Below are 11383 nucleotides of genomic sequence, written 5' to 3'. Positions count from 1 at the left end.
TAATATCTTTCCACGGTTTGCAAACCAGCTTGCGGTCTAGGAAGATTCAGTTGGTACCCTAGTCAGTATGTCTAGAATGATCCCTTCTGGTAGACTGTTAAGCCCCTTCATCATGAAATCCTTTTGTTTGCACCCAGAAATATTTCCGAGTACTAAACACGATGATTTTGGTGTTGTTGATGAAAACAGGGTTAAAACATGAAACATGCATAAAAATGAGAGACACGAATTTTACGTGGTTCGGCATGGTTTGCCTAGATCCACGGACGAATCCCCTTGGGGAGTGATTTTTCTATTGATAATAGAATTACATGGGATTTTTTTGTCTACCAACCACCTTTTTCTCAGGATTATATTCCCTCTATTTATACAATTCTGAACTACGCTCTTCCCCTCGTTATGAGGTAAACATAAATTATATTATTTACCTTGCATGAAACCTCCTGGAATTAATTTTGCATGAAACCTCCTGGAATTAATACTGCATGCAACCTCCTGCAATTAATTCCTGGAATTAATCTGCCATGCATAACTTCTGGCATTAAGCTTCCTTGCATGGCTCCTTGTATTGATTTGCGGGCCTCCCGTGTATTTTATACACGGTACAAACATCGCCCCCTCTTAACCTCCAACTTGTTGGGGGCTAAGAATTTTGTTTTTCCTTCGCGTCGATCGTCGATGACGTAACTCGCCAGTCGCCCCTAAGCGTGAGTAGAGACATTACAAACACGTCCCCAACTGTGATAACCTGCAATAAAATTTGCTCACGTGTTAGGCGAGAATTTTTGCCATGTGGTGGACTTGTGATGCTCGATACCTAGTCGAGTCTTGAGTAGAATGTAGTGTGTGCTTGCGGCTGGGTCTAGGCTTTTTGCTCGTAACGTAACAAGGCTAGCGCTTGCTGCTCGGGCAGGCTAGTTATTGCTTGTGTTAAGTACGAGTCTTTGGACCAATATCGGGCATTGGGCTCGTGGTTCAGACGAGACTTTATGCTTGCCAAGCTGCAAGTCTTTCATACTCGCGTGTAAGACGAGATTTTATGCTTGCGATGAAAGCAAGACTTATATGCTCACGTGAAAGGTGAGGCTTTAGGTGCTTGCGAAGTGATGCAATGATAAATATTGAAGGTTCTATGCAATCCTCATCTCGAACCCGATCATGTCGCTATCCACGAACCTCGAACTCGATCATGTCGTTATCCACGAACCTCGAACTCGATCATGTTGCTTCCCCAAGTGCATATAAAAGTTTCTCGAACACAGAAATTTTTGCATCCATGGGAATTGAAAGACGATTCCGACGAGCCAAAAATCACTCAATTCGGACTTAAAAAGAATAAGTTATTGACGAAACAAGGTTTGAACGAAGCGTGCGTGTTGTTGCATACGTGGCAGTGCTGACTGGATCAATTTACTGACGCGGCGTGCTGACTCGATCAATTTGCTGACGTGGAAGTAGATGTTGCTGACATGGCAGCTGATGTGGCAGGTTCTGGTTGCTGACGTGTCATGTCCGTGACGTGGAGCTTTCAGGTTGGCGAGCATTGCTGACGTGGCACACTGTCTGGATCACCTTGCAGACGTGGCACCCGGACGATACTGACGTGGTGTAAAAGTCGCCGACATGGCGTATTTGCTGACTGGAGAATCATCGCTGACGTGACAGTATTGTTGAATGTGTATTGCTGACTGGGAAGTCTTTGCTGATGTGTCGGTGACGTGGCACAGGTTGACTGGACCCACGTGGCGTTGACTGTGCGCTGACTTGTCAGCGTTTGAGAAGTACTGGATCGTTGGTGTACGGAGGCTGGACATATTTAATGGTCCAGATTCGTCAGATCTGCACGGATTGGATCTTCTGGATGATGAGGCGTACCTGATGATGGATCTCTGTAGCTGATAGAAGCTTTTGTAACGCCTTTCTGCAACATTTATAACTGTTACAGTTTTGTAACCTCTCTGCTTCTGTTTCGCCACACTTTCTTCAACAGTTTCATAACGGTTTTGATCTGCTCGCAATAGTTACGCGATTTTTTCCTTTTTAACCCTATCTTTTTATTTATTTTCTTGCTGATTTTGCATGGATATTCGTGCATGATTGTTCCAGGACTTCTCTAATTGGTAAAACTCGATCGTTTTACTCGAGTCCCCTTAGTCGGCGCCAATGTTTGCACCCAGAAATATTTCCGAGTACTAAATACGATGATTTTGGTGTTGTTGATGAAAACAGGGTTAAAACATGAAACAGGTATAAAGATGAGAGACACGAATTTTACGTGGTTCGGCATGGTTTGCCTACATCCACGGACGAATCCCCTTGGGGAGTGATTTTTTTATTGATAATAGAATTACATGGGATTTTTTTCTCTACCAGCCACCTTATTCTCAGGATTATATTCCCTCTATTTATACAATTCTGAACTAGGCTCTTCCCCTCATTATGAGGTAAACATAAATTGTATTTATTTTCCTTGCATGAAACCTCCTGGAATTAATTTTGCATGGAACCTCCTGGAATTAATACTGCATGCAACCTCCTGGAATTAATTCCTGGAATTAATCTGCCATGCATAACTCCTGGCATTAAGCTTCCTTGCATGGTTCCTTGTATTGATTTGCGGGTCTCCCGTGTATTTTATACACGGTACAAACACCTTTGTTGTTTGAAGAGACGGATTGAATTGAAAATTTTGTTTTTCTAGGGTTCGAAGGAGGAACGGGGTTTGATTTTGGAGACTAAAGTAAAGAGCGATAAAAAAAGATATATATGTAGGAAAATTTTGCAAACTGAAATTTTTGTAGTGGTATATCCGTTTTGGTCTATACCGGACCTCCCACAGAGCTGACAAGTGAATACAAAATTGGACTATAAACTTCGGCCAATTTTGTAAAGGCTTCAAGTTACGGTTAAATGGTAAAGTTATTATGGCATGGGTGGACAGTGGAGCCTGATGACAGAGCTAGCTAGGTGAAATTTTCTTCTTTTCAAAATCCTGATGCACCTACACTTCAACAATTGCCAAGAGTAAATCAGCTTCCAGAAGTAAATGTGGAGTCTGATATTCAATGAATCGAATCGTCTAATCAGAAAATCAGCCGAGCAACATGTTTCTAGTGTTTGGTGTTCAGTACTAACTTCTCGTCACTTGGTTGTCAGCAAATATTAGGTTACAAAGTGTAAAATTTTGAAGGATGTTCAACTAAAATTTGCAAGAAATCCGATTTGCAGTTCCCACTCGATGATGGGAAAATGCGGAAGCATTTAACCAACCTATTTCAGTCAGATACTTGGTCCACCGAAATGTTCAATACACAGACTATTGTTGTTACAACCTGAGATAGAAAATCACAAATTGGCGCAACTGGACTTAGTCCAAAAAAAATTCTTCCAAACTCAAATGCATAGAAAAGTGAACTACTCCCTCTGTCCCTAATAAGATGATTTACTTGGTTTTAAATTTTGTCTCATAAATAAATGATTTATTTCCCTAATCAAGGGATATTTCTAAAACTACCCTTTTAATTGATTATTTTTTCTATAAGAAATATGTATAATTTGATAGTCATGTTTATATTCGTTGCGTAGGTGTTTTAAAATGCTTTCAACGGTATAAAGTTTATAAAAAACCGTGGTATAGTTTAAGAAATAAATCGTTTCTAAATTTTACTAATTATTGCCCATAAGGATATAATTGTAAAAAATAGTTAAGCATACTCCACTTTCCTCATTGCCTTAAAATCTGTGTAAACTACAACTAGGTCATCTTATTAGGGATGGAGGGAGTATAAGATAGTCATAGTCATAGAGATACGCGGAAAAAAAAAAAAAAAAAAAAAAAAAAAAAAACTGATTTAACACTGCTGGATCATTACAACAACAATTCTCAAATTCGTAGCAGCATAATCTTCAAAAAAAAAAAAAATAATCTAACATTCCAAGTTGCCAATTTTTCAGATATTATCCCACTCCAGTGCCTCGTTTGTTTGACATATGGACTACTACTAATAATGCTTCAGTGCTTCGTGTAGTATAGGAGTTGCGTTCTTGAGAAGTGGAATGATCAATCTCCAGACCACGGCGACCAGTGAGCACCACCTCCTGATACAAAGTTTCATGGTCAGGGCTGGCTCAATAACAGGAGTTGGTTCTTGGCCCTCTGATTCGGCAATAACAAGCAAATAAATCATTTAATAAGGAGAAACTCAGAAACAAGTGCAACCCATTTAGAAACTGTGTGATCATCGATTATAAAATATCTAAATCCAATTCAACTGTGTGATCTTAGCAATGGACGGATCATTGTTCCCTTGTACTGGAAACCTATAAATTTTCCGCAGAAACTATGAAAACGTTGGTCGATACTAGACCTCGCCACAGCTATAAGTGAACATCAAAAACTGGACGATAAACTTCAGCCAATATTGTAACTGTGCATTAAGACAAGCAATTTGGTAGAAGAAGGGGGCAGGCCTTCGACTTGCAAAGGCTTCAATTTGGAGGTCACACAAGAAACCATAAAGATGAAGAATAATCACAGATAACCATTATATATCTCTACAATTTTCGACAAATCCTTACTCGTATAATGGAAAACACAAAAGAGAATTTTAGCTTAAAACAAGGATATCATGTGATTCATATCCCCGCTACTTCACTTTGAAAAAGTATAAAAAGTAAACAAAAATACAGGCTATACAAGCTTCTAACTGCAAACATCATATGCCTACACTAGGAGTGCTTTCCAATATATTCAGTAAGACATACGAGCAATACAGCAGGAGTGATAAACCTGACTTCTGATTTTGTGTGTGCGTGTGCAGATCAAGTTTCAAGAATGCATTCATAAACCTCTAAAATTTCTTTAAGACGAAATAAAGTTTGAAAATTAAGCTAGTAATAACTAATTCAGCTACTAACCTGCTTATCAATGTGGCATCTTCCAGTTTGTATTCTTTGATTGAAGGAAAGAAACAAGTAATGAAGTCGCTCCAAATACGGGCAACTCTCAACAATCAGGTTCTCAGGTGGAGATAAAAGTGTAGACAGTGATTGTGATATGCGCCACATCTCCAGGTAATGCAAGTCACTCATGGTGAATTTGACCAGCTTCGTCGACATCATAAAAATCATCACCAACACAAGACACAGCACAACATCCAATTTGGTAATAGTGAGATCCTTCAGAGATGACAAGTTCACATTTCCTAAATCTTAGTTTTTTAAGCACAACAACCGCAATTTCTCAAGCACAGCACATCAGCTTGACTAATCAGGTATTGATGTATATCATCTCAATTTGGATTATTACACCAACTTCTGAGAATCCAATTTCTAAGATTATCAATTTGGGTTGAGCTGAAAGCATTGGCACTAGAATTAACAATTGCATTAGCTGCCTCAAATGCTTTAGGTCAAGTCCCTCAGTACCTAAAACTCAAAACTGCGAGGAATTACAGCAACGGGTCTAGCATACAAACCTAAATGGGGACAGGTACTAGTGTACACACTCATTTTGGATTGAATCCAATCGAAATTAGAGTTGCAGAACAAAATCAAATCAGAGAAGCAATACATTAAAATCCGAACTGTGAATATGTATTCCATTAGATCTATCTAATCAGAAGAATACACTGTCAAACATCCAAAATAAAAACACAGATCTCAATTCCATTAAACCTAAATAAAACCTTCATTGCATTTACACAGAAAACCACCAAAATGATAGAACAGAAATTAGGTGTTGCAGCAACAGGTCTAGCATATCAAGCATAAATGGGGATCCAGTATTGGTGATTAGTCTCATGATGGATTGAATCCAATCAAAATTAGAGTTTCAGAACAAAATCAAATCAAAGCAGCAAAACATTAAATGCCGAAACTGTGAATATATTCATTAATCTATCAAATTAGAACACACAGTTAAACATCCCAAAATAAAATAACATAGATCCTAAACCTAAATTTTCACAGAAAACCCCCAAAAGGATAGAACAGAAATTAGGTAAGACCCTTCCCCTTTTTCAAGCACGCTCTCCTCTGATTCTCCTGGCAAGCTGAATGTCCTTAGGCATAATAGTAACCCTTTTAGCATGAATGGCACAGAGATTTGTATCTTCAAATAATCCGACAAGATAAGCTTCAGCTGCTTCTTGTAGAGCTGCAACTGCTGAACTCTGAAACCTCAAATCGGTTTTGAAATCTTGAGCTATTTCACGAACTAAGCGCTGAAATGGTAATTTACGGATCAATAGTTCAGTACTCTTTTGGTATTTCCTGATCTCACGAAGAGCGACAGTTCCTGGCCTGAATCTGTGAGGTTTCTTCACTCCTCCGGTTGCTGGTGCTGATTTACGAGCTGCTTTTGTTGCTAATTGCTTCCTTGGGGCTTTTCCTCATGTTGATTTCCTTGCTGTTTGCTTTGTACGAGCCATTTTTGAAGAAAATTGCAGAGATCTGATTGTTAGGATTTCAGAGATAATTGAAAGAAATTTTGATCTGTGAAGATTTGGGTTTCGGGAATGGGGTTATATAGAGGAGAAAGACTAACATTTGGGCGGGATTGTGATCTTTTTTTTTTTCTTCTTTTTTTTTTTGGCTCTTATCAACGGTTCATAGTGAATGAATCAAAAGGTGTCATACGGATCATGGTTTTCGTTCTTTGTTATTGTCGACGGATTTGAGTGGTTTAAATGGTATCATACGGATCGGGTTTTGTTATCAACTGTTGGATTATTATTTAGAAGACCTCATACAGATTCTGGATTTTAGGAGAAAATTAAAAAGTGAAAAATACTAGAACCCCTACTATATGGGTTTAAACATATAGAAGCCCCACAAAATGGATCCTCCACCCTCAACTCCACACTTTCATAAAATGATATTATTAGGCCCGAAAAATCAAATTATCTTTAGATCAGGCCCATAATTAATTATTCCGAATTTTAATAATGGCAACATTGCCCTTTAGTATTTATACAAGGGAATCTCAGAAGCTTCTTTTCATTTCTGTATTCTCTTTCTCTTTCATCTTTATCTCTCTCTGTTGTAGAACAATGGTTTCTAGGGTTCCTGAGATTCATTTTCGACTGCATCAAATCTTCTTCGTCTTCATCAAATCTTCGACTGCAACAACAACGATTGATTGCATCTTCTCCTTTTATGCCTCTGTAGTTTCATTTATGTCAAAGATCGATTGAATCTGATCAAAAGATAGATCTTACGGAAGATGCAGATGATTTGTTTAGTCTGATAATTAACCAAAGAAATCGAAGAGAAACATCAGGAAAAACGAATTGAAAGGTAAGTTAATCTTCCTTTAAAGCTTTCATTAATCGATTTCGAGTTGAAATCAAATTTCTCGTGGTTTGATTTTAATGATTTTGAAAAAAAAAATGAAAACTAATCTCGATTTCATTATCTGATCCTTAATTAGAGTTTAGATCCTTAATCATGGGAAAGATGATCATGATTTTGCGTATAAGTATCATCTTCTCTTAAGGATTTTAGGGTTTTCAGAACCTATATCTTCATTTTTTTAATTAACCTATCCTAATTGAAATCGAAGCATAGATCTACAATTTTCTACTCACTCTGGTTGTTTTGATTTAGATTTTTTGAAAAAACTTGAATAAAAAATCCATATCTATTCGTCGTAAATCTTAATTTGTAGCTACGATCTAAAATAATGTTTTGAGATTCAGTATCAAAGAATCATTGTCTCTGTTACCCATAGATTTGATTTGATTTTTCATCCACTCATATGAACTGGTCTGGTGATGTTGGTGGTGCAGGTAGGGGTTCTTTAGGAGGATGAGGAGGCACTGGTGATATCAGAATTGATAAATTGAATGAGAACTGCTTCATTGGTTAGTTTGTTTATCCAAGTGGCTATAGATGAAACAACAGAAAACACTCTTGAATCACAAAAGAGTTTGATTGCTCAATTGTTGTACTTTTCTGAGAAATTAGAAAGCTCTGATTCATCCTTATCACCAGGCTCATATGTGTTGACATATATGAAAGAAAGCAGTGCTGAGAAGTAGAAGTCAACTGATAAAGATGATTATAGGTACTTCATTTCAAATGCCATGCTGCCAATGTTTTGCTCTTGAGGTAAATTTTTTGGTTGTTTCTCACTGGTTGTGTCTTAGTTATTTGGTTGTTAGGTACTTCATTTTCCGATGTCATGCTGCAAATGTTTTGGTTACTCTGCAAATGTTGGAAGTATGTTTAATCTGTTTTTTACGTGGTTCTAGGTCTGTTTTGGTTACTCTGCAAATTTTGGTCATCATTGTAACTAATTTTGTTGTTTGATATACAAAGGTGTCCTCGTTAAGCATTTGATTCTCTGAAATTTAAGTATAATTTGTACAACTGACCCAATTTGATAAATTTCATCTAACATGCTTATCTGTTATATTTATGTAGCTGCTCTGAGATAGGAGATCGCAGATGAAACAAATAAAGGGACATGACGCTCCAAATCTATCTCTATCTCTACCGATCCAATTCATCTCAGTATCTATTCTCCCAATGGTAAGATGGCTTTAAAAAACACTGAAGTGTAACTGCGGCTTACACATGCCATATGCATGTGTAACTTCCTATTACATATGCTTATGACATATGTAACTGCGAATTACACATGATATATGAATGTGTAACTGCCGCATTGTAGTACAGTTTTCTTGTGTATGAACTTTTACCAGGTTTCCCACTTCACAGTGTAAGGCTTTTTTACCAGCATAGTATTGGTAGACTATGGATGTGTAACTAGTAGTTACACATGCTAATTAGATGTGTAACTTCTAGTTACACAAGCTAAATTGATGTGTATATATTAGTTACACATGCAAAATAGATGTGTAACTATGCTAATTTGATGGGATATGCATATGTAACCTAATATGAAACTTCTATCCGTTATTAGTTGATTGAAATAGCATAAAATTTCATGTTTGAGCTTATGTTGGTTGGATAAGTAGTAGCTTTTAGAGTCTCTAGTTTACATGGGTTATTTTCATAGTGTTGTAATGCTTAGTTTTTTTTCTTTGTCACTGGTCTTGCTGAGCTTGTATTTCAGTAGTTATATGGATGTGTAACTAGTAGTTACACAAGCTATATGGATGTGTAACTGCTAGTTACACATGCTGTAAAACCACATATATTACTCAAGAAAACTTGAAATATGGAGTTTATGTTTCTTCCACTTGCTAGATGGTTTTATCCTTTGTTCAGTCCCATAGCTTCGTGCAAGTACATTCTTTTGGAAGTTTGTTATGTCGTATTCTGCGAAACTTGTATGACATGAAATGAGAAAATATAACTATTACATATTATGCATTAGACGAGCAAAAATGATATCATGTGGTTGCATAGGATATTTCAGTTTAATGATTTTATTATGTTTAATGTTTCAGCAGTTTCTAATGCAGAAAAGCGACTCTGGAGCATAGTCAAGTCCAGATCATTAGACTCCAATGCTTAATGAGAAGGAGAAAGCTAAAGCTGAGATACATCATATGTTGTAAGTGTCATTTATCTTATTTATTGAGCAACTCTATGTGATATCCCTGTTTCTAGCGCTGATGAAGATAATTTATATGCTCCGAGTACACAAGCATATGGATGTGTAACTGGAGATTACACAAGCCATATGCAAGTGTAACTGCCGTTTACATAAGCCATTACATGTGTACCTGCTAAGCACCATGAAACCCAACTGTTTCAGTTAGCGTGTTCATCTTGAGTAGCATTATTGTGTTAGTGAAATCCTTTGTATGAAGGATCTCCTCTGGCTAATAAGTGGCGGTGGTGGTATATGTGCAGGTTTTGGAGCCGGTGGTGGTGGTGGTGTTGTAGTTGGAGATAAGGTGAGGATATGCCTTTGTTATATACTTTTTGCTGTTAAATTTTGATGGATAATATGCCGCCAAGAGTTTCTGATGCGCATTATATGTTGCATACATGTTTTGATTTCCATTTGCGAGATTGATGAATATGTTTCTTGTGCTGAATTGCTTTTAGATTCGGATATTGATTTTGGTTTTCACTTTGAAAATTTTAGGGATCTTGTATTGTCTGGTACTGACTACTGTGCTGCAATTTTCAGGGTGATGAATTGTTTCATAAGAAGCATGGGATTCATATATCTGGGAATAGTGTGTCGTTGCCACCTCAGAGGTAAAAGCTCAACCCTGTTGACTTAATCATTTGTCCTTCATATGAGATGATAATTCTTGAAAACCACATTTTAGATCTCAATTACATGCCTCAAACAATGTATAATAATGATGCATTATCTCCAGATTACAGAATGGTAGGATAATACTGATTATTAGACTGATTAGATACATGTGTAACTCTTAGTTACACAAGTGAGATGCATGTGTAACTATTAGTTACACATGCTAATTAGATGTGTAGATACCAGTTACACATGCAAATTAGATGTGTAGTTTCTACTTAGATGTGTAACTTTTACTTACACATACTGATTTTGGGTACACATATCAATATGTATGTGTAACTCCTAGTTACACTACTCATATGCATGTGTAACTGCTAGCTACACTAGCCATATGAATGTGTATCTCCTAGTTACACATGTTATATGCATGTGTAACTCTCAGTTACACAATTCAGATGCATGTGTAACCGCTAGCTACACTAGTCAGATGCTTGCGAAACTGAAATATACATTGTTTTATGTACTGTTCATTTTAATCGTATAAATACTGATTGCTTGTTGTTATATTTCAGGTTTTAGATAACTTCATAAAAGCTAATTGCTTAAACGTGGTAATGGTCTCGCTGGAACTGGAGTTGACGCTGAATACACAAGTCAGATGCATGTGTAACTCTCAGTTACACTAGATAGACACATATGTAACTCTCAATTACACTAAACAGACCCCAAACTCTCGACCACCATTCTAGTAGACCCAAAGATCATATTTATACTCAAAGACACGCTGAAATCCCTCGCCATAACTCCAAATAATTCGTCTTTACTCGGCAGTGAATAACATTATTTTTGAATATTTTCTTACCAGATTTAGAATTTCACACGTAAACTTGGATCCTGCACGCTCTAGTAAGGCTTATACATGCCTCATAAGTCATCCAACTCCTCCAAAACACTTCCATGCACAACCAAAACACACACAACACCGTGTACAGGTCGTGTTCACTCCGTGTAGCTCTGTTTTGAGCTCGAGAATCAAATCGATATTTCCAGCCAATTCCGATCAAATTCGACACCCAAACTATCTTCCTTAGGCTAAATCACATCTTTCTACCAAAATTCAGCCATTGAATCGACCTACCACTACTTCATTTCTTTGATCGAAAATTCTCCTGTGTGTGAACATTTTTCCCGCCA

The 11383-nt window shown here is 37.2% G+C and overlaps 1 long non-coding RNA gene and 1 pseudogene across 1 annotated transcript; one reads left to right on the top strand and one right to left on the bottom strand.

Annotated features, from left to right (window-relative positions):
• Window positions 1–5871: 5871 nt before the first annotated feature.
• Window positions 5872–6492, bottom strand: LOC113273759 (annotated as a pseudogene).
• Window positions 6493–7252: 760 nt separating this feature from the next.
• Window positions 7253–8059, top strand: LOC113274523. The gene is made up of 3 exons (XR_003323043.1): window positions 7253–7299; window positions 7791–7865; window positions 7996–8059. It is a non-coding gene; the product is annotated as an uncharacterized LOC113274523 (long non-coding RNA).
• Window positions 8060–11383: the final 3324 nt, after the last annotated feature.

This window comes from Papaver somniferum, chromosome 4, assembly GCF_003573695.1.
Source record: "Papaver somniferum cultivar HN1 chromosome 4, ASM357369v1, whole genome shotgun sequence".
In the NCBI taxonomy this organism is placed as follows: Eukaryota; Viridiplantae; Streptophyta; class Magnoliopsida; order Ranunculales; family Papaveraceae; genus Papaver; species Papaver somniferum.
The sequence above is the reverse complement of the archived record's forward strand: the minus strand, read 5'-3'. Positions and strand labels throughout refer to the sequence as shown.